This window comes from Panthera pardus, unplaced genomic scaffold (assembly GCF_024362965.1).
Source record: "Panthera pardus isolate Hobbes unplaced genomic scaffold, ASM2436296v1 HiC_scaffold_10, whole genome shotgun sequence".
In the NCBI taxonomy this organism is placed as follows: domain Eukaryota; kingdom Metazoa; phylum Chordata; class Mammalia; order Carnivora; family Felidae; genus Panthera; species Panthera pardus.
In genome coordinates, this window is record NW_026526655.1 from 93,281,749 (window position 1) to 93,303,603 (window position 21,855).

Sequence of the window (21,855 nt, forward strand, 5' to 3'; positions counted from 1 at the left end):
TTTCCTTCCAACAATTTTTTCAGCAACAATTAATTTCCTCTCTGATATTATGAAAAGTCATATTTAACTGAGCTGAAATGCCTATCATATCTAACTGGGCTGAAATGGTTATCATATAATTTCCATTAAACATTTTTTAAAATTTTGAATTAAAGTATAATATGCTATAGAAAACACGTGTCAAAAGTATAATGTTCAATTTATCTTTACAAACTGAACACACACACATAACCAGCACCCAGATTAAGAAACAGAACATCCTCGGTACCCTTGATTATCAGCACCCTCAACCTCACCTCCTGTCACCATGCACCACCACCCCCCCTTAACAGTAACCACCATCCTGACTTGAGGTACCAGAGTGTTTCCCTATTTTCGAGCTTTATGTAAATGGTTCTTAAACTATGTGTTTTTTGTCTCTAGCTACTTCCTGTGAACATTAGCTATGATCCATACTACAGAGTTGAAGATCATTCTCAGGCATTGTGCATATTCTATTACACACAAGGCAATATAATAAATACAGTAAATTTTAGTATATAACAATGTATCAGTTCTACAATAGATGGGCATTTGGGTAATTTCAAGGTATTGGCTATTGCCATTAGTACTGCTCTGAACATACTGGCACCTGCCGTTTGTGGAATATATGTAAACATCTCTGTATCTAGTGCCCATACCTAGTGGAGGAATTGCTAGGTATGTGTGTGTTCAGCTTTAATAGATATAGTCTGCCAAACAGAATCTGTCAAAGTGGCTCCATGAGGCATTAGAGATTTTTTGAAATGTGGAAAATAGCTCGTGGACCCCCCTACTGTCTACATGGATCCCTTGGAGGTCTAAGGACATCAGTTAAGAACTTCCACTTAAAAGAAATTTGTTGTCTTCTTCTGTTCTCAAGTGAAATGGGTAACACCTACTATTCTTCATAAAATGCACTTTGATTATTTTGACACTGTGATGAAATCCTCTCTCAGCCCTATTACCCGAGGGCTGTAAAAACCTTTTGCTCACAGGTAATGCCCAGCTGAGGCCTTTAAGCTCACCTGAGGCTTCTGCATAATAAGGACCCTGAGGCTCAGAGCATTATGTGATTACAGTTGGAGGGGGTAGGTGAGCTCCAGAACCACATCCTCTTTAACACACAGCCTTTCTCTTCAGTATGAGATAGAGAAGGAGGCAGAAGGGGTCAGAAAGGCACATGCTTTGGAGTGGACATGCCTAGGTCTAGACTCTTGACTTGTAACTAACAATGTTTCCATCTTATCTGGCTCCATCCATAAGCCTATGATTATCCTTGCTTTTCTAAACCCAGAACCTTCCTTCCTCCTGGGTAAAAGAGGCAACTAGAATGAAACCTAAATTCTTTACCTTGCTATAAGGCCCCACCTGAACTGAATGTGTCCTGACACCATTTCCTCTCACTCTCTCCTTTGCCCACAAGGCTCCAGGTGCATGGGTCCTTTTTCATCCCTCAAACACGGCAAGCATGTTGTCTTTTCAGAGCCTGTGTCCTTGCTGCTTCCTCTGTTCCAGGTGCTCTTTCCCTTGACCTCCACATGGCTGCCTCATCCTCATGGTTGGGGTCTCAGCTTAGAATCCACCACCTTGGAGTGCCGTACACAACCAGCTCTGAGAAAGCAGCCTCCCACCATCTTTCTGTATGCCATTAGCCTATTGTTCTTTACAACATGTATCACTGTGTGACATCATTTGCTTATGTGTTTATTTTTCTCCAAAACTAGAATGAAAGATCCATGAGACCAGTAATGATGTTTCTTATTCATTGTTATATCCCCAGCATCTAGAAAAGTCCCTGGCACAGAGTAGGTACGCAATAAATGTTTGAGGAATGAATGACTATGGTCGCATGGCAGGAATGTGAGGGCCCAAATTCAGCTACCATTGATTGCTTTGGGGAAAAAATTTAAAGCCCTGGTCCCACTTACCATAATTCAGTACCCTTCCCCTCCTGAGCTCAGGATCAGAAATTTGGCTGGCCCTAAAGACACCCACTCATCTGAGGACCTAGCATTTCTCTTACCTCATTTCGACAAATCAATGTTGTAAACTTTCCATTCCACACAAACTTGTGCTAATGCTTCGTGATGAATCATGAGGTGAATATACCAGGAAGACTATTTAACTTGTCACAATGAAAACCATCAGTTGTGGTAAATGCAAACCTGGAGCCTGAAGGCTCTACAAGGCCATGATACTCTCCCTCCCAGCATTCTGGGATCTCAGAGTCAAGGCATGATCAATGGGGAAGCCATCCAGGAGGGTGAACCACATGCAGTTATAGGACACTGCATCTGCCAAGCCCAGCAAAGGCTCCTTGTGTCATATGGCCATGGTTAGCAGCTTCAAGTGACTAGCAAAGCTCTGCCAGGAAGAAGGGGCATCATTTGTTGGAAGCCCTCAGATTTAAAAACAATATACATCTGTTGTTTTATCTTTTCCCAGTAAGTGTGAGTTCCATGAATATGAACTAACAAGTTTTTGCTTTGCTAACTTCAGTGGTGGTCAATACTTGTAAGAGATCCAGACTCGATGCAAAATAATGAAAATGTCGAGAAGCTTTAAGTGCTCTTCAAACAGAACACTTCAATACATAGGTTTCATCTGCCAGAAAATGAACCAAGATCATGCAATCAACTCTCTCACAGACTAGAGAATTTTAAAGTTGGCCTGACCCAAACCTTTATGTTGACATAAAAATAGTCTTCAAATACCCTCTGATTATTCACAGCATTGATGCTAACCACCTATTCCAACCCATCAGTAAACAAGAACACCACCCCTGATCGTACAGAGTTCTCCGAGGACTTCTCTCCTAACAATATAACCTTGCCTCTCCTCTTGACCAAGTCCATTACCATAGGCTCAGTGTTGCCACTGTGTCCACCTCAGTCCCAGGTGAGGAACCAAGACATATCAGGAATCATTATGCTCTCAGTTCCATCCTGAACCAGCTGTTGGGAATTCCTTGGTTACGGGCATGATGTGGATCACAGTAACCATGGCACAAGCCTGCATCTAGTGATGACTATGAAGGCCCTGCTGGGGACCAGACACACTAGGTGAGATCTTTGTTAAGGGTCTTCTGTGTTCTTTGGCCAGTGTTGACACACAGAAATCACGTTATGTGCCTGGAATTCACACATAGACTTCCACCTCAAGGATTCTCAGTGGAGTAGATGGCAGAAGGGGCCTCCTAGGCAGGAGCAGCACAGGCAAAGGTTCTGAGGGCTTGTGGAAGCTACCTGGGGAGAACCCACCTCTGGAAGAGCTTCATTGTGCAGCAACAAAAATGTGCTTAGTTGGTGAGAGATCAAGCCAAAAGAGAGCACAAGGAATGTTACAGCCAAAAAGGAACAAAAATGAGGAACCCAGGATGGGAGCCTGGAACTGACATGGAAACCACAACAATTAGTCCAGTCACATTAGTGAATGCTTTGGAGTCCCAGGAGGCCTGTTAAAGTGACAACAACAAAGCCTTACAACGCCTCTCTAGAAACCTTTGATACATAAACTTTTGATTATATCCACTTTCCCATGATCATGGCTTATGATAATACTGTTATTATTGTATGGTGCTCATGACCTACAAGGGCTAGATCAGATCATATAAAACAAATGGTATACAGCCTACAGATGAGGATTTTTTTAATGTAAATTATTTGTCAACATTTTTACATTTGGAAACTACACATAAAAATCCGTATTTACTGCTTCTCTTAAATAATGCAAAGATCGGACAGAACTAAGCCTATACTCCACATTGGCAACATTCGACCAGAGCGAGGTAGCAGTCATCTCTCTGGTGAGGCCACAGGCTCTAGGTTCACTGCCATCCATGTGACCTACTTCCTTATTTAAGCTCCTGCCTGGCCTGGCAGGAATTTGAGTTTGAGATCCCTGATCTCAGCACTTAGTGCACCAAACAGTGGGTGTCTGTGGTGAGGCCTGGGGTAACATTAATCATGGTGGTACTTGATATAATTGCTAGTGTCCTCATTTTCATTGTTGAGGTTTGTTATTGGAGATTCTATGTGGTACAATGCCTATTTCAGAAGACAAGATAGCCCGAGATCTTCACTAAAGGAGCTTTAAACCAACGGAAACGTCAACATAGGTTGATTTTGTAAGACACTGCAAAAATTCAAAGTGACAGTGATTGATGAGGCATAGGAACAGAGGCTCCATAAAGAAAATGGGAGATCATAAACTGAAATTTCATTGCTCACTGTCACATAGGGAATGAAAGATACAGTCTACAGCCTCAGATATGAGACAGACAGCTGCAGTTGGCCCCCTCTTGGGTTTTAGTTGTAAAGTCCTCAGATACCCATAAAGAGGAGGACACCTGACTCTAAAGCCTGAACCCATGTCAACTCAGGAGGCCCCAAGAGGGGGCATTTTTTAAACACTTAGTATGTGCTGGCACTGAATGAGTTACTTCTACACTGGTTCATAGGAGAGGCGCTCTTGGCATATAGGCTCGTAGTTGGCTGACTGAGTTCAAATACAGGCTCCATGCCTTACATGCTGCCTGAACTTGAATAATATCTTTAAATTTTTCTTTTCCCAATCTATAAAAAGGGAAACTAATGATACCTACCATACTGCTGTTAGGTGGATTAAATTAAAGGGTTTAGCATAGTGGCTGGCTTCTAGTAAATACACAATAAGTAACTATTAGCATCATTATTATTATTACTAAGCTTCTTTTAGCAAGTGAGAAAAGTGAAAGTCAAAAAGGGTAATCAACTTTCCCAAGATTATCATATAATCAATAATAGAACCAGTATTCAAGCTCAGGTTCATCTGCCTAAGAATATCTATGGTTCTGGCTCTTCTTTCCAATGATGGAAAAAGAAATGTCTCTGAGAAAAGAGACAATGAATTTGGGTAATGCTTTCAAAGTATAGCACTACATCATTTCTGGTTTCAGGAACTTTTTTCCCCCTAATTTCCATTGTTCTACCCATCAGTGATGCCATTTTCCATGCACATGTTAAGCCCAATTCTCCATGGAAAGACAATGTCATCCATCCCAGGCACAAGTCATGCTTAATAGAGAATGGCAGGACAGGGTCATCAGCAAAGTCTGGATCTCAGCCAGTCCTCCCACATGGAAGGTGAACTCACTGCCACTCAACCTCACTGTCCTGGACATTCTCTAGGAATGAGTGACAGGTCCCACCAGGTGGGCAGTGAAAGGCATGGGGGTGGTGGAGATCGTATGGGAGATGGAAAGAACACATTGGAGATGAGCAAAAGCCAAACAGATGGCATGGCCTCGCTGCAGGTGGCTAAGAAACCACAGCAGCAAGCTGACTAAATGGGCATACATATAGCAGACAGAGCCAGGAGAGGGGCAAAGAAGTCAAGTCCAAAAAGCACCAGGCTTGGCAAAGAACAACCACAGTGCTCATGGACTAATAAAGAACCAAACCCCAGTGACATGAGGGGCACCCACATCAGGGGTCGGGGCACCGTGAAATAAGCAGGAATATAGAGCAGGCAGCAGCTGAGAGCACCAGCCAGAAGCCAGGCAAGCCTAGTTTTCTAAAAAATAAGAAGAAGGGATCACTAACACAAGGATGATGAGTGAAGTTAGAAAGCCTAAGTGGACCAATTCCAAGGAGTCTCCCAATGTCTCAACCAGGCTAAGGGACCAGTTGGATTTCTGTTAGCAGTCCCAGCCTACTTCCCAGACATAGCCATTGTTAATGGGAAGATGCACATATATACAAATATACAGATGCTTGTACATATATAAATATGCATATATTCTCAGATACTCAAAAATGGAATTAGACTGTATATGCATTGTCCAATTTTTTTCACTCCACTATTTCAGGAATATCTTTTCATGTCTGTGCATGTACTGCTGCATGACCATTTTAGTGGCCTTGTTGTATTCCATCATGTATATGAACCACAACCCATTCAGCCACTCCCTACTGAAGGACATGTATGGCAGGGGGTGTACAATGTTCCTCTGTTATAAGCAATACACTAATCATCATTTGTTTCCTTGGGATTAACTCCTAGATGTAGATTAGATTAATTCCTAGATGTCCAGGCAAGACCCAGGACCTTTGAGGTTAGCTCTGAGCCAAAAGCTATTCAAATAATGGTTGTACATCAAACAAAAGTTACCATATTTTCCCAGTTCCACAAAGAGTGCAATAAACAAAATTAAATGGAAGTCTTGGTGATGGAAAATGAAATAGCTAGTGACAAAAAAAGCAGGCAGAGAACACTTATAAACTTGAAACATATACAAATCATGACTTGAGATGACACTTATCTCTAAGTATCATGAGAATTAACTAATGTTGAACTCCTGGAGAATATAAGTGATATATAAATGCTAAACAATTTACGTTTGCTGAACCACTTAGGATGCTTACCTGAAATACCATGTAACACTGATATTCTAGAAGATTAATTCCTCCAAAAGCAAATGACTTCCAAAGTGGCTTGACAAATGACAAAGAAATAGCAGTTTTATGAATCTAATACTGATGTTTTGTGTGACAATGGAACAAACATCCAAAGAGAAAAATCTATCAATATCTCCAGCATAATATTATGGTGACTGGGTAGCTGCACTTGGCTTTCTACAGAAAGCCATACCAATGTAACAGCTTTCCCTAAAGGCACTGGCACATGAAGAAATGGGTTTGCTCTTTCAGTGAGCATTTTGTGAACACTTAGGTTCTGATACTATACTAAATCTTGGGAATACAAAGATAGATAAAAAAAAAAAAAAAAATGATCCCTGCCCTGAGGTCACTAACCCTCACATGATACTTCACCTATGACTTCTATCTTGACAACACCATCCCTGGAGTTGACCTCAGCAACCTGCCAGCCATCCTGCACTCCTCTGTGCCCCTCAAATGCCAAATCCAATCAGTTGCCAAGACTGTCACTGCTCCAATCCCCCATTGGTTAAGAGTTGTAGCTGGGGTGATGACTCCCCTGCACTTCCAGGCTACCTTGGCACTGGAGAACGCCCTGAGGCAGAGAAGCAAGGAGGGTTTGAAATTGTTCTCCATAGCTGTAGCTGAAATCACTGACAGACTCGCGGATGTGATACTGGGTCCCAAGCATTTGCTCCACCAATTGCACTACTCAAGAAGGCCAGAGAACAAAAAGATGATGCATTTAATGGAGAGAGAGTGGGGATAAGGGACCAATGTGGGATTGAATAAGAAAGAGAAGGAAAGATGGTAGGAACAGGGACAATGGCGACACAGAAAAGAGAAATTAAAGAGTCCAGAAGCCAAGTGAGAGGAAGTGGTGAGGATCCCAGGAAAAGCTCAATCATCTATTCAGAGGAACATAATGAAGAGCAGAAAGCAGGTTTTTGGACAAATAAGACAGTGCCACTTATTGAAATGGGGTTAGGAGCTCTTAGTGGCCTCCAGGTAACTGTTTGAGTGGACTTTTCAGGTCATGGAGGTAGAAGTCAGGAGGGGATTATGAAACATAGTTGAGAAAATTAGGGGGGAAATAGCACTGGCTTTACCCCCAAATGTAGTTATATTCTTAACAGAAGGATCTGAGAGTTTAAAATTTGAAATTTGCTACTTTGAGGAAAAATAAGCAAAGGCAATTACCTGGCCTATAAATTCCACAGTGACTGGCAACCTCTACTGCTGGAAAAAGTGTGCTTCCTGCACTGATCTGAAATTCCTAATGCAGTATAATTAGAAAGTGAGAGGAGAGGAAAAAGCCAGCACCTAGAAGACCTCTCTCCTTCCAAAATATGCTTCTCACTAACTCACTGATATCTGAAACTCCACAGTTTTGTATCTGGTAGAAGAAAAAAATGAATAACTGGGTATTGAGTGCCACTCTTGTGCTAGCTCTATGCCAGGAGATTTACATACATTATCCCATTTACTTCTCATGACATCCTGTGATATAAAGAGGTTTAATTCCCCATTTTATAGGTGAAAAAATTAAAGCTGAGACTGGTTGAGAAACACTTCCAAGGTCACACAGCTAATAAAAGGCAGAGCCACAACTCAAGCTACACCAAAGTCCCCAATCTATCCCCTACACCATGCTGTATCCATTGAGCTTAAGTAATACTTTATCTCTTGGTAACAATGCCAAAGAGCCTTAAAAAAAAACCACTTTTACATATCATTTTGTTCATTCATTCAATGCATATCGACTGAACACTTTGTTGGACTCATTCATTCAGCAGGTATTTACAGAGTGTAACAATGTGCCAGGTACTATGCTAGGCACTGAGGATACCTCAGCAAATGACCTAGATGCAGTTCCCTATGCCTTGGTGAGATAAAGGAACACACAACAATTAAATAAAAGAATTACAAATTTCAAATTTTGGAATGTGCTATGAAAAAAAAATGAAGGAGGCTGGGACATAGGACACTAGAGGAAGGGTGGCCCACATTGGAAGGTGACAATTCCAAACAAGCTCCAAAGAATGGGAGGGGCAGCCTGGGAGAAAGGTATTTCAAGCAGCAGGAACAATCCAGGAAAAGACCCCAGAGCATGAAAGAACTTAAAGAAGGCTCATCTGACTGGAGAATACTGAGTGTAGGAAATGGGAATGCAGGATGCTTGAGAATCAGGCAGGGCCCCATCCTGCAGGGATCTATAAGCTCTTTGGGGACACAGGGTTTTATACTGTGTACACAGGAAGCCATGATGGATTTCAAACACAGAAGGGACATGATCCAATTATTTTTTTAAAGATTTACCTGATGCACATGGAAAATGGACTGTCAGAGGCCAATGGTAGAGATAGGGAGAACAGTTTATAGGCTGCCACAATATCTCAGAAAAGAAACAAAGATGGCCTGGATTAGACTGGCAGCATAGAGGTGGAGGGCAGGAGCTGGCTCTGAGATCTTTTGCAGGCTGAGCCAAAAGGGCTTGCCAATAGACCAACTATGGAAAATGAGATACTAGGTTTCTGCTGGACAAATTAGATGGACGGTGAAGCCACATATTGAGATTATTTGATAAGGACAGAAGGGGAACAATAGTTTTTATTTTGAACTCTTGGTTTCTGAAATTTGACTGACCTGTGAAACATCTAAGTGGAGATGTCTAGTAAAAATCCAGCTATGTGAGTCTGGGACTCAAGAGGGAAGTTCAGCTCAGGAGAATCCAATTCTGGAGTTAGAGGAAAGAATAAAGAGAGAGGAGTAGCCCAAACAAGAAGCTGATGTTTAGTGATCTGGATTAAGAAAAGTGGGAAGGAGCAGCTAGTGAGAGGTGTGAGGAGAACCAGGGAGGACGATGTCATGGAAACAAGGCAAGACCACTTTTAGGGCCATTCTAAGGCTGGTGAGGTGAAAGAAGATTCAAGAGTAAAATTATGAATAAAATAGAATTCTCATCCCAGAAGAGTTCACAGTCTGATGAGAAAGAGTAATATGATTGATGAAGGAATAAAAAGCTAGTGCAACATTTATTGAGCACTTATTACATGACAGGAACTAAGCTAAATGATTTACATGCATTATCATCAAAGCCTGTAATGAAGTAGGAATCACTATTATCCTCATTTTACAGATGAGAGAACGAAGACTCAGAAAGAGTAGCTCACCAAAGGTCACTGAGCTAGTAAGGGGGAGAGTCAGGATTTAAAGGTAGGCAGTGCGACTCCCAAGGCACAAGGTATCCACCTCTAGTTGGGGACATAGACAGGTAGCCAATTCCCTTATTACTCTCCTTGGTTCTCTCCTGCCTGACTCCTCTCCCCTGTTCCCATGCAGATCCTGCTTAGGACCTGGGACAGCTCTTCTCCCTGCAGGGACCTTGTTCAACATAGTGATGATGCTCAGAGGCAGCCCCAGCACTGGGGTCCTCACAGCATTGAGCTTTCATGTCCCCTCCACCCCCTCACAGCCACAAGGTTAACATACCAAGACACTAAACCTTGACCAAGGTCCCCATAGATGCCCCAACTCCAAAGTCTGACCTGGGGATAGTTAACCTTTATTTTAAATTAGAAACTAATCAGATCAGTCTTGGGTACTATTAGATGTGAACTGATGTGGCAGAGCAGCAAAGGGAGTAATCATTCCTGATAAAACTGAGAAAAAAAGAAAAAGTTATTTTAGCTTAAATTGTTTCCTATAAAACAGTTTTGAAGGTAAAAGGTACTATCTTCTTGTCAGTGTCAACATTTCTCTTGCTGGCAAGTGAAATTATGTTTCTGTCAATGATGAAATATTTCCAAAAGGGAGGCGACGTTTTGTTTGTTTCCTGGCAAGGAATGATTAGGTCTGATGAAACTGGATGCATAAAAGAACATTTCCAGAGGACATGAGTGAACATCACCAAATTTCTACTGTCTGCAATCAGTGTATTCCCAGAACTATTAAACCTTACCTACACTAATTTGACTCAATGGCCTTGATGAATATTTTCCACTGGATTTTTACCCATTGTTTGGGTGATAGATATGGCCAGTGACTGCATGCTGCAACCTTCTCTCTATTACCTACTACCCAAACTCATCACCTAATTGTCAGCAGCCAATATCCAGAGAGACACCTTTGCTCTCTCCCTCATAACATTCAGCAGTATCATCTTCCTGATCCCACCAGGGCTGTGTAGTCTCTCATATATTCATCTGAGTTCAGTTGTATCACAAAATCGAAATAAGTGTGAGAGATTCCTGATCCTGCATGAAAACACAACATTCATGACTCCTGACCTGAGAGTACTAGGTACTGGGTTTCCAGCTTCACTCTCTCCTCTGTGTGACAGATGACATGCCAACTGAGCCCATCATTAGTTAAGGTCTTCACCTCTAAGTGGGAATCCCAAAGACCTGCAGCTGCAGAGAGGAACAAAAGCAGGGCACCTGGGGGGCTCAGTCAGTTGAGCATCCAACTCTTGATTTTGGCTCAGGTGATGATCCCAGGATCATGGGATCAAGCCCCACACTGAACTCAGCATTGAGCACAGAGCCTGCTTGGGATTTTCTCTCTCTCCCTCTCTCTCTCTCTGCCCCTCCCTCTTTGTGCATGCTTGCATTCTCTCTCTCTCTTTCTCTCAAATAAACTTTTAAAAAATAAGAAAGGAAAAGGAATTTCTCTGAAGGGTGAAAAGCATTCCTCTCAGTGGGAGAGAACCAAGTCTCCTTTATTTCATAATTGCTGAGCTGAAGCTCACACTTGCTTAGCATCCAGTATGAGGTTGCTCCCAGAAATCCCAGAATGAGAAAGAGGAAAACAGTTTAGGGACACATCGATGTGTTTGGACTTAGCAGAAGTGAAATTCTCTCATGTATTAAGGAGCCTCTATGTCCCACCTTATGGTATGGCCCTGGTGCTGTTTTCAGATCTTGTCCTGGCTGATTCTTCTCAAACCAACAGTTGATCTAAGTCATGTACACCTTTTGGAAAGCTGCAAGGGTGCAGCATGCACCGAGCCAAAGTCTGAAGTATATAAGAAGCCAAGAAGGGGTAGGAGAAAAAAGTGAGGAATTCAGAAGGAAGAGTTTAACAATTTTTCATGGATTCATCCAAAGAATATAAGTAAATGGTATTTTTATTCCCAGATAGTCATATAAATAATAAGAACTAAAGAAATTTTGTTTTCTGAATTATGCCATTATACAAAGCATCAAATTTCCTCCTACTTCTGTCCTCTTCCTTCTTCTTCACCCCTATCCCCGCCTCTAAATAAATCAAATTTACAAACTAAGATGTGACTTATTATAACAGGCGACATTACTTTGTGAGCCATCAAGAAAGGGCGAAAAATGTTGCCAGTTATACCCTGACATATATACCTTGTTTTCAGAGATGTTAAAATGTAAAAAAGATGTTTATCATAAAATCTATGAACCACAGCATACATATACTAATGCACACACACATCACACTCATCAATGAATTTCTCTAGCAAGGGCAGAAAAATTGTCATCAAGAACCAATTTTCCAAACAGCTAGATTTGTGCCACTGCTAAAAAGGAGGGGGTGGATAGTTTAAAGTTTATTTTATGGCATATAGTTGCTGCCTGAAGACAACTCAGAACACCATTGGCAGATAATGGACCACATTTCATATCTGAGAAATGTGTCTTATTTTTAAAACTGAAAGCAGAGAAAGTCATTAGATTTGCTTTCACTCTTGCCACAGAATGGCAGAGCAATTTTCATCATATCTGCTCCTTTTTGTTTTCTTCATTTTCCATTTTCTCTTTTCTCTACATTCATCGTTTTCTCACTTTATCATCATTTTTTAACATAAAATCTCATTTAGTTGTCTCGATACCTCATTAATGTGGCCTGCCTCAAAGGTCCTTAATAATAACATATTGTACATGTTTACTACACTTAATAGGAAATAATTTCATTGAAGCCCCTTTGTCTCCTCATTTGCAAGTAATCTTGTGACTCCACACCTGTAATACTGTCCCTAAGAAACTAGTATTTTCAGCATTATACTTGTTTGTTATAACCAGCGAGATGATAATAAGAATTCATGAGGCTGAAAAGCAAGTACCGTGACTCCATCTCCAAATTAGCCCAGTGCCTAGCTATAATGAAGATGATTTGTATTTATGTGGCATAATGTTCCTGACACCTAATAGTGGCTATTTTCTCTTCAAGACTAAGGATTTGTTTAGGTTAACATACTTGCTGCATTGGTTATTTGTTAAAGCCCTCACTAGGTCACTCATACAAAAAGTTGGTGCCAACTAATTGAAATGTAATTATTCATCAAGTCAACATTTATGAAGTGTCCAACTTTTTCCCAGATATTCAGGCAAGCACTGATGATAGCTCAATAGCTGAGACATAGTCTCAGGCCTCAAGTTTAGCAGAAAAGGGAAACATGCTAGAAAAAACATGGCCCAGGGCACCTGGGTGGCTCAGTGTGTTAAGCATCTGACTCTTGATTTTGGCTCAGGTCATTGATCTCTCAGTTTATGGGTTCAAGACTGGCAGAGGGCTCTGTGCTGATGGTGTGGAGCCTGCTTGGGATTCTCTCTCTCCCTCTCCCTCAAAATAAATAAATAAACTTAACAGAAGAAAAAAAAAAAAAAGAAGAAACATGGCCCAATATATTGGTCTGTACTAGCTGCTATAACAAAATACTACAGACTGAGTAGCTTATAAGATCAAATATTTATTTCTCACAGTTCTGGAGGCTGAAAATCTGAGATAAGACTACCCAGCATGGTCAAGTGAGGGTTCTCTTCTGGGTCACAGACTTCTCATTGTATATTCATATGGTTAAAGGGGCTCAGGAGAGACTTGGGGGTCTCTCTTATTAAGAGTATTAATCACATTTTTTTATGTTTATTTATTTTTGAGAGAGAAAAAGAGACAGAGTGAGTGGGGAGGAGCAGAGAGAGGGAGACACAGAATCCGAAGCAGGCTCCAGGCTCCAAGCTGTCAGCACAAAGCCCAATGTTGGGCTCAAATTCATGAACCATGAGATCATGACCTAAGCCAAAGTCAGATGGTTAACCGACTAAGCCACCCAGGTGCCCCAAGAGTATTAATCACATTTGTAAGGTCTCCACTATCATCACCTAATCACCTCCCAGAGGCCCCACATTCTAACGTCATCACATTGGGCATTAGGATTCAACATATGAATTTTGGGGGGACACAAATACCCAGAATATAGCACTCAACAACCCCTCAGACAGTTAAATCAGCACTGCCCCTCCCATATTTCCCCCATCTGACTAGCACCACCTCCTCTGAATCTTTCTTCTCCTCAAGTAAGAGAGCCCAAGCCTAGGACAACAGTACTCCCACTTCCTAATTCCACAGACATGCACAAAATACATCCGTAAGAAAGAAAGAAAAATGGAAATATCAATGAGAGGCATGGCCTATTCCATTATTTATGTCTTCAGCTGAATTTCCCTAAGCCCTTCAAACAAACAAACAAACAAAACTAGAATGTGTTTCAGTTATAGTTTAACCACTGATTATGGACATTTTCAAATCTACAAAGTAGAATAAAATACGAACCCCATGTACCAATGCCCAGCTTCAATAATTACCAACAATTCTGCCATTTTGCATTTAGCTCTGCTCCCTGCCTTATTTATTATTGTAGTTCAAAGCCAATCCCAACTGCTACCACTTCATCCATAAATACTTCAGCACATATCTCAAAGTGATTGACACATTTTTCTTTTTAATATCACCAACACTGCCATTATCTCACCAAACAAAATTAACAAGAATTTCTTATTCTCACCTAATAACCTGTCTTATTTTTCCCTGGGTTCAAAACTGTATTTTTATAGTACATTTATTTAAATCAGGAGCCAAAGCCCACAAACAGCATTTATTAGTGTCTTAAGTCTCTTTTAATCCAAAACAGTTTTTTCTCCCTTTCTTCTCCATACATTTGTTGAAGAAAATTAGTTATCATCATTGTGGATTCATCCAACACACTTCCCTTTCTGCTGCATTTTCTATAAACTGGTAATTGGATCTAGAGACCCCTAGGTTCAATATTTTTAGCAACAGCATGCCATAGATAATGCTGTGATTTCTTACTGTGCCACATCAGGAGGCATAGAATGTCTGGGGTTTTTTCACTTTTCGTGATAATCAATGAGTTCAGGAGAGGTCAACCTGATTCACCCACTAAAAAATCTCCCATGACCTTTCACCTAGTGTTTGCGGTAACTATTGATAATCACTGCTTAGAGCCACTATTCCATTAGCGATTTTATTTCAATCACAAGTATACTGCAGAGTGAGACCATTTACCCTTCTATTGGTTAAGCTAAATCACAAAAAAAGAAATTTCAAAACATTTTTTAAAAGCACAAAAACGGGGCACCTGGGTGGCTCAGTCGGTTAAGCGGCCGACTTCGGCTCAGGTCATGATTTCACAGTCCGTGAGTTCAGGCCCCACGTCGGGCTCTGTGCTGACAGCTCAGAGCCTGGAGCCTGTTTCGGATTCTGTGTCTCCCTCTCTCTGACCCTCCCCCGTTCATGCTCTGTCTCTCTCTGTCTCAAAAAAAATAAATAAATAAATAAATAAATAAATAAATAAAAGCACAAAAACACTTGAGACAGTTGAAAAGTGGCATTTTTCAACCTACAGATTCCTCTAGCTCTTTCGAGAACAAGAATACCTAAACATTTCACAGCTCCCTTACTTGATTATAGTCGTACTTTTTATACCTACTGATTAGGAAAATTTAAATGATGAAAATCTTCTATGAATCCAGTGACCTTCTAGACATATTTCTATTATTTTGGTCATAGCAGTACTCTAAACACACTTGAGACTTAGCAAAATCATGTCATAGGAATAAAATAAAACACTTTACAAAGTATGTAAGTTGCAATCTTTCCCCCTTCTGTCTTACATTCTAAATCATGCCCTGCTCCAGAGAGGAAAGATTCTAAGTTGCTGGTCCAGCACTATAGTCTCCTCTGCAGTACAGATCCCCAGTAATTAGCAAGAGCACATATGCAGAGGGTGGGTGTTGACACATAATTCAGCCCAAAGAAGCCAGAGAGTATACAATAAAGAGTTAATCAAGAAAGAGGAAGAGGGGCGCCTGGGTGGCTCAGTCGGTTAAGCGTCCGACTTAGGCTCAGGTCATGATCTCACGGTCCATGAGTTCGAGCCCCGCATCGGGCTCTGTGCTGACAGCTCAGAGCCTGGAGCCTGTTTCAGATTCTGTGTCTCCCTCTCTCTGACCCTCCCCTGTTCATGCTCTGTCTCTCTCTGTCTCAAAAATAAATAAACGTTAAAAAAAATTTTTTTTAATTAAAAAAAAAGAAAGAGGAAGAATCTTTCTAGGCTAAGTGTCAGGGAAAGTCTGTGGGAGTTTACAGAGAACAAAGAGCAAAATTTTATTTTTTGGCGGATTTGCTTCCCCCTCTTCCCTCTACGCTTTCACATTTCCAAAAAAGACTTCAAAAGTGTCAAATTCCTATGCTGATTATTGTAGACAGCAGGTTTACATGACTTATACATGAATATGTGAGGCACAGTGCTGATTCAGTAGATCATGTTTCCTTAGGGATCTACAATTCAAGGCAGCCCCCTGTCCTTCCCCCAACCTCAATGGGCTCCACAGTCAAGCAATTGCTCACTGTGGGTATCTAGTACTTTGGTTCCTAACACTTTACCTGTTGGCTCTGACATTGTCACCATCCCACAGTAGCATCAAAAGTATGCTCTATTAAGTGCCATGTCTATATAAATGCAGAAGCAAACAAGTATATTACCCCCACAGGGCATCATTTAAGCTAGAGCTTGGTGCCCCAAGACCAATCAGACATCCCATACAACCATCAGTCTATTGGTCATCAGGATAAGAAGCTCCACAGGCCTACTCTCCTGCTGAGGCCAAAAACACACTGAGTACAACCACTTGCATAGGCTGGTTGATCACTGATTAGATACTAGGCTAATTGGGCCAGTGACTTCTGTTTGGAGCATGCACCCTTTGCAGCCCCAAACTCAACCTTCCTTCACCTATACAGTAGGCCACTTGACACTTCTGCTGATATTCTTCACTCTGTGAAGCCATTTATTCAAAAACTCATGAAGTGAGACTCTTGAAACTGTGAAGAAATTATCTGTTCCAAGCAGAGCTGGCTTTACAGAGATGCTTAGAAAATAAGGTGTAGCTTCAATCCATCCATCAGAGAGAATTTGCAAAACATCTTGGATGAATCCATTTCCTGGGAAGATAGCTCAGAAGTGGCAGGGGGCAACAGGAACATGAAGGGAATGGTTAGGCTGCCAGCTAAGCATGGGTTCCTGTCCCAATCCTTAAATCCAGTTTTGTTAAATGATGCTTTTCCTAATATTAAAAATCCAGAGAGGACAACTTGCCATGATCCAAAAGGCTAAATTCACTTTCTTCATCAAGCCTCTAGCCCAATACTCCTAACTTTTGTATAAAATTGATCAACCAGAACAAATTCCTACAATGCAAATCAGTGGGAAGAAAATAAAACAGTATTATGACGGCACTGATTCCAGTCTTGAGAAATCAGTCTCAACAAGAAAAACCATGTAACATTTCTCTTAGAGAGCCACTTCTTCTGATCCCCCCCTCACCCAAGCGGAAGTGAACAGTAATAAAGTCAGGCTCAGAATTCATTCACTCACTCACTCATTCATTCATTCATTCCTTCAACAAATGCTTACTGGACACCCCTGTGCTAGGAGGTACAGAGATGAACAGGACAGAGTGCCACTGGTTTGATTTCTTGATATAACTATGCCAGTAACCTCAGAACCACATGGTGAGATGATCCCACAAGACAAGAGAATCTATCTACCACGCTATGGGTGTAACATACTAATTTTTTAGTGGGGAGCAAGGGTGTGCCTTTGGAGACTTGCTTTTGTTCTTGATTTACTGCAGCCACAGGCTGTGACTCTGGAGTAAGCAGAGACTGTGTCTCACTTACCCCCCAAGACATTCCATGCCTCAGCTTTCTGGGTTTTCCTTGTCCAAAACTCTCACCCAAGAATTGCAGTCAAGACCTCCTCCCCAGAGAAACTGAGGGGGGAAAGAGGAAGAAAGGTGACTTTTAACAAAGACCTACTCCTCATGAGTGAGGATAGCAAAGATGAGATGTTAAAGGTGAAATCCAGGCTCTATTTTATTAATTAAATAAAATTTTATTTGAGATCATTGTAGATTCACATGTAGTTGTAAGAAATCATAGAGAGAGACACTTTTATACTTTTTCCAAGTTTCCTCCCAACGGTAACATTTTACAAAACTATACTACAGCAACCAGGATATTGACATTCATACAATCCACCAGTCTTACTCAGATTTCTCAGTTTTACTTGTACTAATTTTTGTGTCTATTAAGTTCTATACAATTGGCCTGTGCAGGTTCATGTATTTAATACCATAGTAAAGAACATACAGTTCCAACATCAAAGGATCCTTCCTGTTGTCCTTTTATGACCACACCCACCTCCCTCTGCCATTTCTAACACCTGACAACCACTAAACCTGTCTTTCATTTCTAATTTTTGTCACTTCAAACTGTTACATGAATAGAATTACACAATATGAAACTTTCTTGAGATTGCCTTTTTCTGCTCAACATCATGCCTTGGCTATTCCTTCAAGACATTGCAATGAATGGATAGTTTGTTCTTTTTTATTGGTAAGTAGATTCTTTGGTAGGGATTTACTATAGTTTAGCCCACCATTCACTGAAGAACATTTGGGCCATTTCCAGTTTGGAGCTATTATGAATAAAGATAATATAAACATTTATGTACGTGTTTTTAAATGTTGATGGATATAGACTTTAGAGACTACATTCTGGCATGGGCCTCATTTTTCCTTTATTTCATTTTTTTATTGAAATATAATTAACATACCATATTACATTGGTTTCATGTGTACCACATAGTGGTTTTAAACTTGTACATATGGTGAACTGATCATGGTATGTCTAGTTACCATTTGTCAACATACAAAACTAATACGATATTACTGACTATATTTGCCATGCTGTTCACTACATCCCCATAACATATTTATTTTATAATGGAAAGTTTGTAACTATTGATCCCTTTCACCCATTTTGTTCCCCTCTCCCCTATAGCAACTAATAATCTTTTGTCTTTATCTGTGAGTCTAGGTTTTATGTATTTACTTAGCTTTATAGATTCCACTTATAAATGAAATCATGTGATATGTTTTTTTTTTTCTTGGTCTGACGTATTTCACTTAGTGTAATAACCTCAAGGTCCAACCATATTGTCACAAATTGCAAGATTTCACTCTTTTACATGGTTCAGTAGTATTCCTGTCTGCATGTGTGTCCTTCAGTGCCATGTCCTGAGTAGGGAAACTCTTCTTTGTAGGAAGATATACACACACACACACACACACACACACACACACACACACACAACTTCTTTACCCATTCATCTATCGATGTACAATAAGTTTGTTTTCATATTTTTGGCTATTGTAAATAACACTTCAGTGAACATATGGGTGCATATATCTTTCTGAATTAGTTTTTTGTTTTATTTCCCTCAAATAGATACCCAAAAGCAGAATTGCTAGTTCATATAGTTCCATTTTTAATTTTTTGAGGAAATTCCATACTGTTTTCTATAATGTTTACACTAATTTACACTCCCACCAACAGTGCATGAGGGTTCCCTTTTTTCCACATCCTCACCAACACTTGTTGTTTCTTGTCTTTTTGATACTAGCCATTCTAAATGGTGTGAGGTGATATTTCATTGTGGTTTTGATATTTATTTTTCTGATGACTAGTGATGCTGAGCATTTTTTTGGTGCCTGTTGACCATCTGTATGTCTTCTTGGGAAAAATGTCTATTTATGTCTTCTGTCCACTTTTTAATCAGATTGTTTTATTATTGAGTTGTATGGGTTCTTTGCATATTTGGATATTTTGGATATTGACCCTTTATTGAATATATAATTTGCAAATATCTTCTCCTTTGTCTTTTCATTTTGTTGATGGTTTCCCTCACTGTGCTTAAAAAAAAAAAAAGAAAAGAAAAGAAAAGCTTTTAGGTTTGACGTAGTCCCATTTATTTATTTTGCCCTTGTCTTAGAGTAAGATCCAAGAAAACTTCACTAAGACATGTCAAGGAGCTTACCGTTTATGTTTTCTTCTAGATATTTTACAGTTTCAGGTTTTGTCCATTTTGAATATGGTATAAGATAGTGGTCCAATTTCATTCTTTTGCATGTGGCTGTTCAGTTTTCCCAACACCATTGATTTAAGAGACTATCTTTTCCCCATTGCAAACTTTTGCCCCCTTTGTCATAAACTAATTGGCCATGTATTTCTGGGCTCTCTATTCTGTTCTATTGATCTATGTGTCTGTTTTTATACCAATATCTCACTGTTTTGATTACTACAGTTTCATAGTATAGTTTGAAGTCAGGGAGCGTGATACCTCTAACTTGTTCTGTCTCAAGACTGCTTTGTCTAGTCAGGCTTTTTTGTGGTTCTAATATAAATTTCAGAATTATTTGTTCTAATTCTGTGAAAAATGCCATTGGAATTGTGATGGAGACTGCACTGAATCTGTAGATTGCTTTGGGTAGCAAGGCAATTTAGCAGTACTAATTCTTCCAATCCAAGAGCATGGAAGAACTCTCCATATAGTTGGGTCTTCTTCCATTTCTTTCATTGGTGTCTTAGAGTTTTCAGTATTCGGTCTTTTCGCCTTTTAGTAAAATTTACTTGTAGGTACTTTATTCTATTTGATGCAATTATCAATGGGATTGTTTTCTTGATTTTTCTTTCTCATAATCTGTTATAAGTGTATAGAAAAGTAACACAATTTTGTATATAGATTTTGTACCCTGCAATTGTACTAAATTCACTTATTAGCTCTAATAGTTTTTTGGTGGCCTTGTAAAATAAGTTTGAAAGTGTTCCTTTCTTTTCAATTTTTGGAAGAGTTTCAAAGGGATAGGTATTAAATCTTCTTTGAATGTTTGGTCTCTTGTCCTTTTGAATTTGGAACATATTCCTCGGTCTCTTCATTTTTCCAGGTTCTCCGTGTTTCTTCTTATATATTAGATGAAGGAGCTACCTCTCCCAGTCTTGAAGGAGTAGCTGGATGTAGGAGAGGACCTGTGGGGCTTGCAAGCATAATCCCCCCACCTCACCACCACAGCAGGCACTCCAGGGCTGGGTACACCTGCTAGCTGGGGTGGAGCCATGGCAGCAGAGCAGGAAGGGCATGGCATTGCTGGGCTGTGGTGCAGCCATGGCATGGGGAGAAGGGGCATTCATCCAGTTGTGGTATGGCCACACAGACCCCACTTTTTAATGGTCACTGAGCATTGGGTTCACTGTGCACAAATGAGCTGTGGAAGTAACACATTTCCATTCCTTAGATGCTGGGCACATTGCCAAGTCCCTGACTTTAGGGAACCAACACAATGTCCCTTCCAGTCAGTGCTATGACTGGCTTGGAGGAGTCTCAGAAGCACTGGCAGGAAGGTATGCCAGGTGTCCCCTGCTGGGCAGTGGACCTTCTAGCTATCCTACATCCCTCTTCTCCCTAGGCTTCTCTAACCATAATGTGAACAGGAAGCACCTGGGGAGTTGTTACAATGCAGATTCCTTGGGTCTGCCCCCAAAAATTCTGATTCCATCAGTTCAGGGTGAGCCCAGCTACCTGCATTCAGAACAGGTAAACTGGGTTTGCCTCTCCCAGCCACTCCCCCCTCCTGGCTCACATTTCTGTGTCATTTCCTCCTCTTGAGTATGTGTGGGACCTGTGACTTGCTTCTCAACCAATGAAATATAATAAAAGTGATGGAATCACATTCTTCCACAGGTGGATTCTTCCACAGCCTAGGCAGGCAACATCTCAACTGTAGCCTCATAAGAGGACACAATCCAACTGAGTCCTGCCCAGGTTCCTGACCCATGAAATTGTGAGATAACAAAATAGGTTGTTTTAAGCTGCTAGATTTGTAGTAATTTGTTATGCATCAATAGAAAAGAAAAAAAAGGTGCTACAGAATGAATGTTTGTGTCCCCCTCCCCCATTCATATGTTAAAATATTATCTCCAATGTGATGATGATTGGAAGTGGGCCTTTGGGAGGTGATTACGTTATCAGGGTGGAGGCCTCATGAATGAGCTTAGGACCCTGGAAGAAGAGGCCAGAGACACAGTTTGCTTTTTTCATCATATTAGGATACAACAAGAAGTCAGCAGTCTGCAACCTGAGAGTCTTCATCAGAACTCAACGATGCCAACACCCTGATCTTGGACTCCCAGCCTCCACAACTATAAGCATTAAATGTTTGTTGTTTAAGCCACCAAGTCTGTAGTATTTTAT

At 40.6% G+C, this 21,855-nt stretch overlaps 1 protein-coding gene and 1 long non-coding RNA gene across 2 annotated transcripts in view; both read right to left on the reverse strand.

Moving 5' to 3' along the window:
• THSD7B (thrombospondin type 1 domain containing 7B) overlaps positions 1-13,800 on the reverse strand; it is a 1,098,632-nt gene extending 1,084,832 nt beyond the window's left edge. The window contains exon 1 of the mRNA XM_053909184.1: positions 13,731-13,800. The gene's annotated coding sequence lies outside the window, so the exon portion shown is untranslated. The remainder of the gene's footprint in view (positions 1-13,730) is intronic.
• Positions 13,801-17,447: 3,647 nt separating this feature from the next.
• Positions 17,448-21,855, reverse strand: part of LOC109270389 (uncharacterized) — a 97,274-nt gene continuing 92,866 nt past the window's right edge. Inside the window, exon 3 of the long non-coding RNA XR_002081509.2 lies at positions 17,448-17,536. This is a non-coding gene — a long non-coding RNA (uncharacterized LOC109270389). The remainder of the gene's footprint in view (positions 17,537-21,855) is intronic.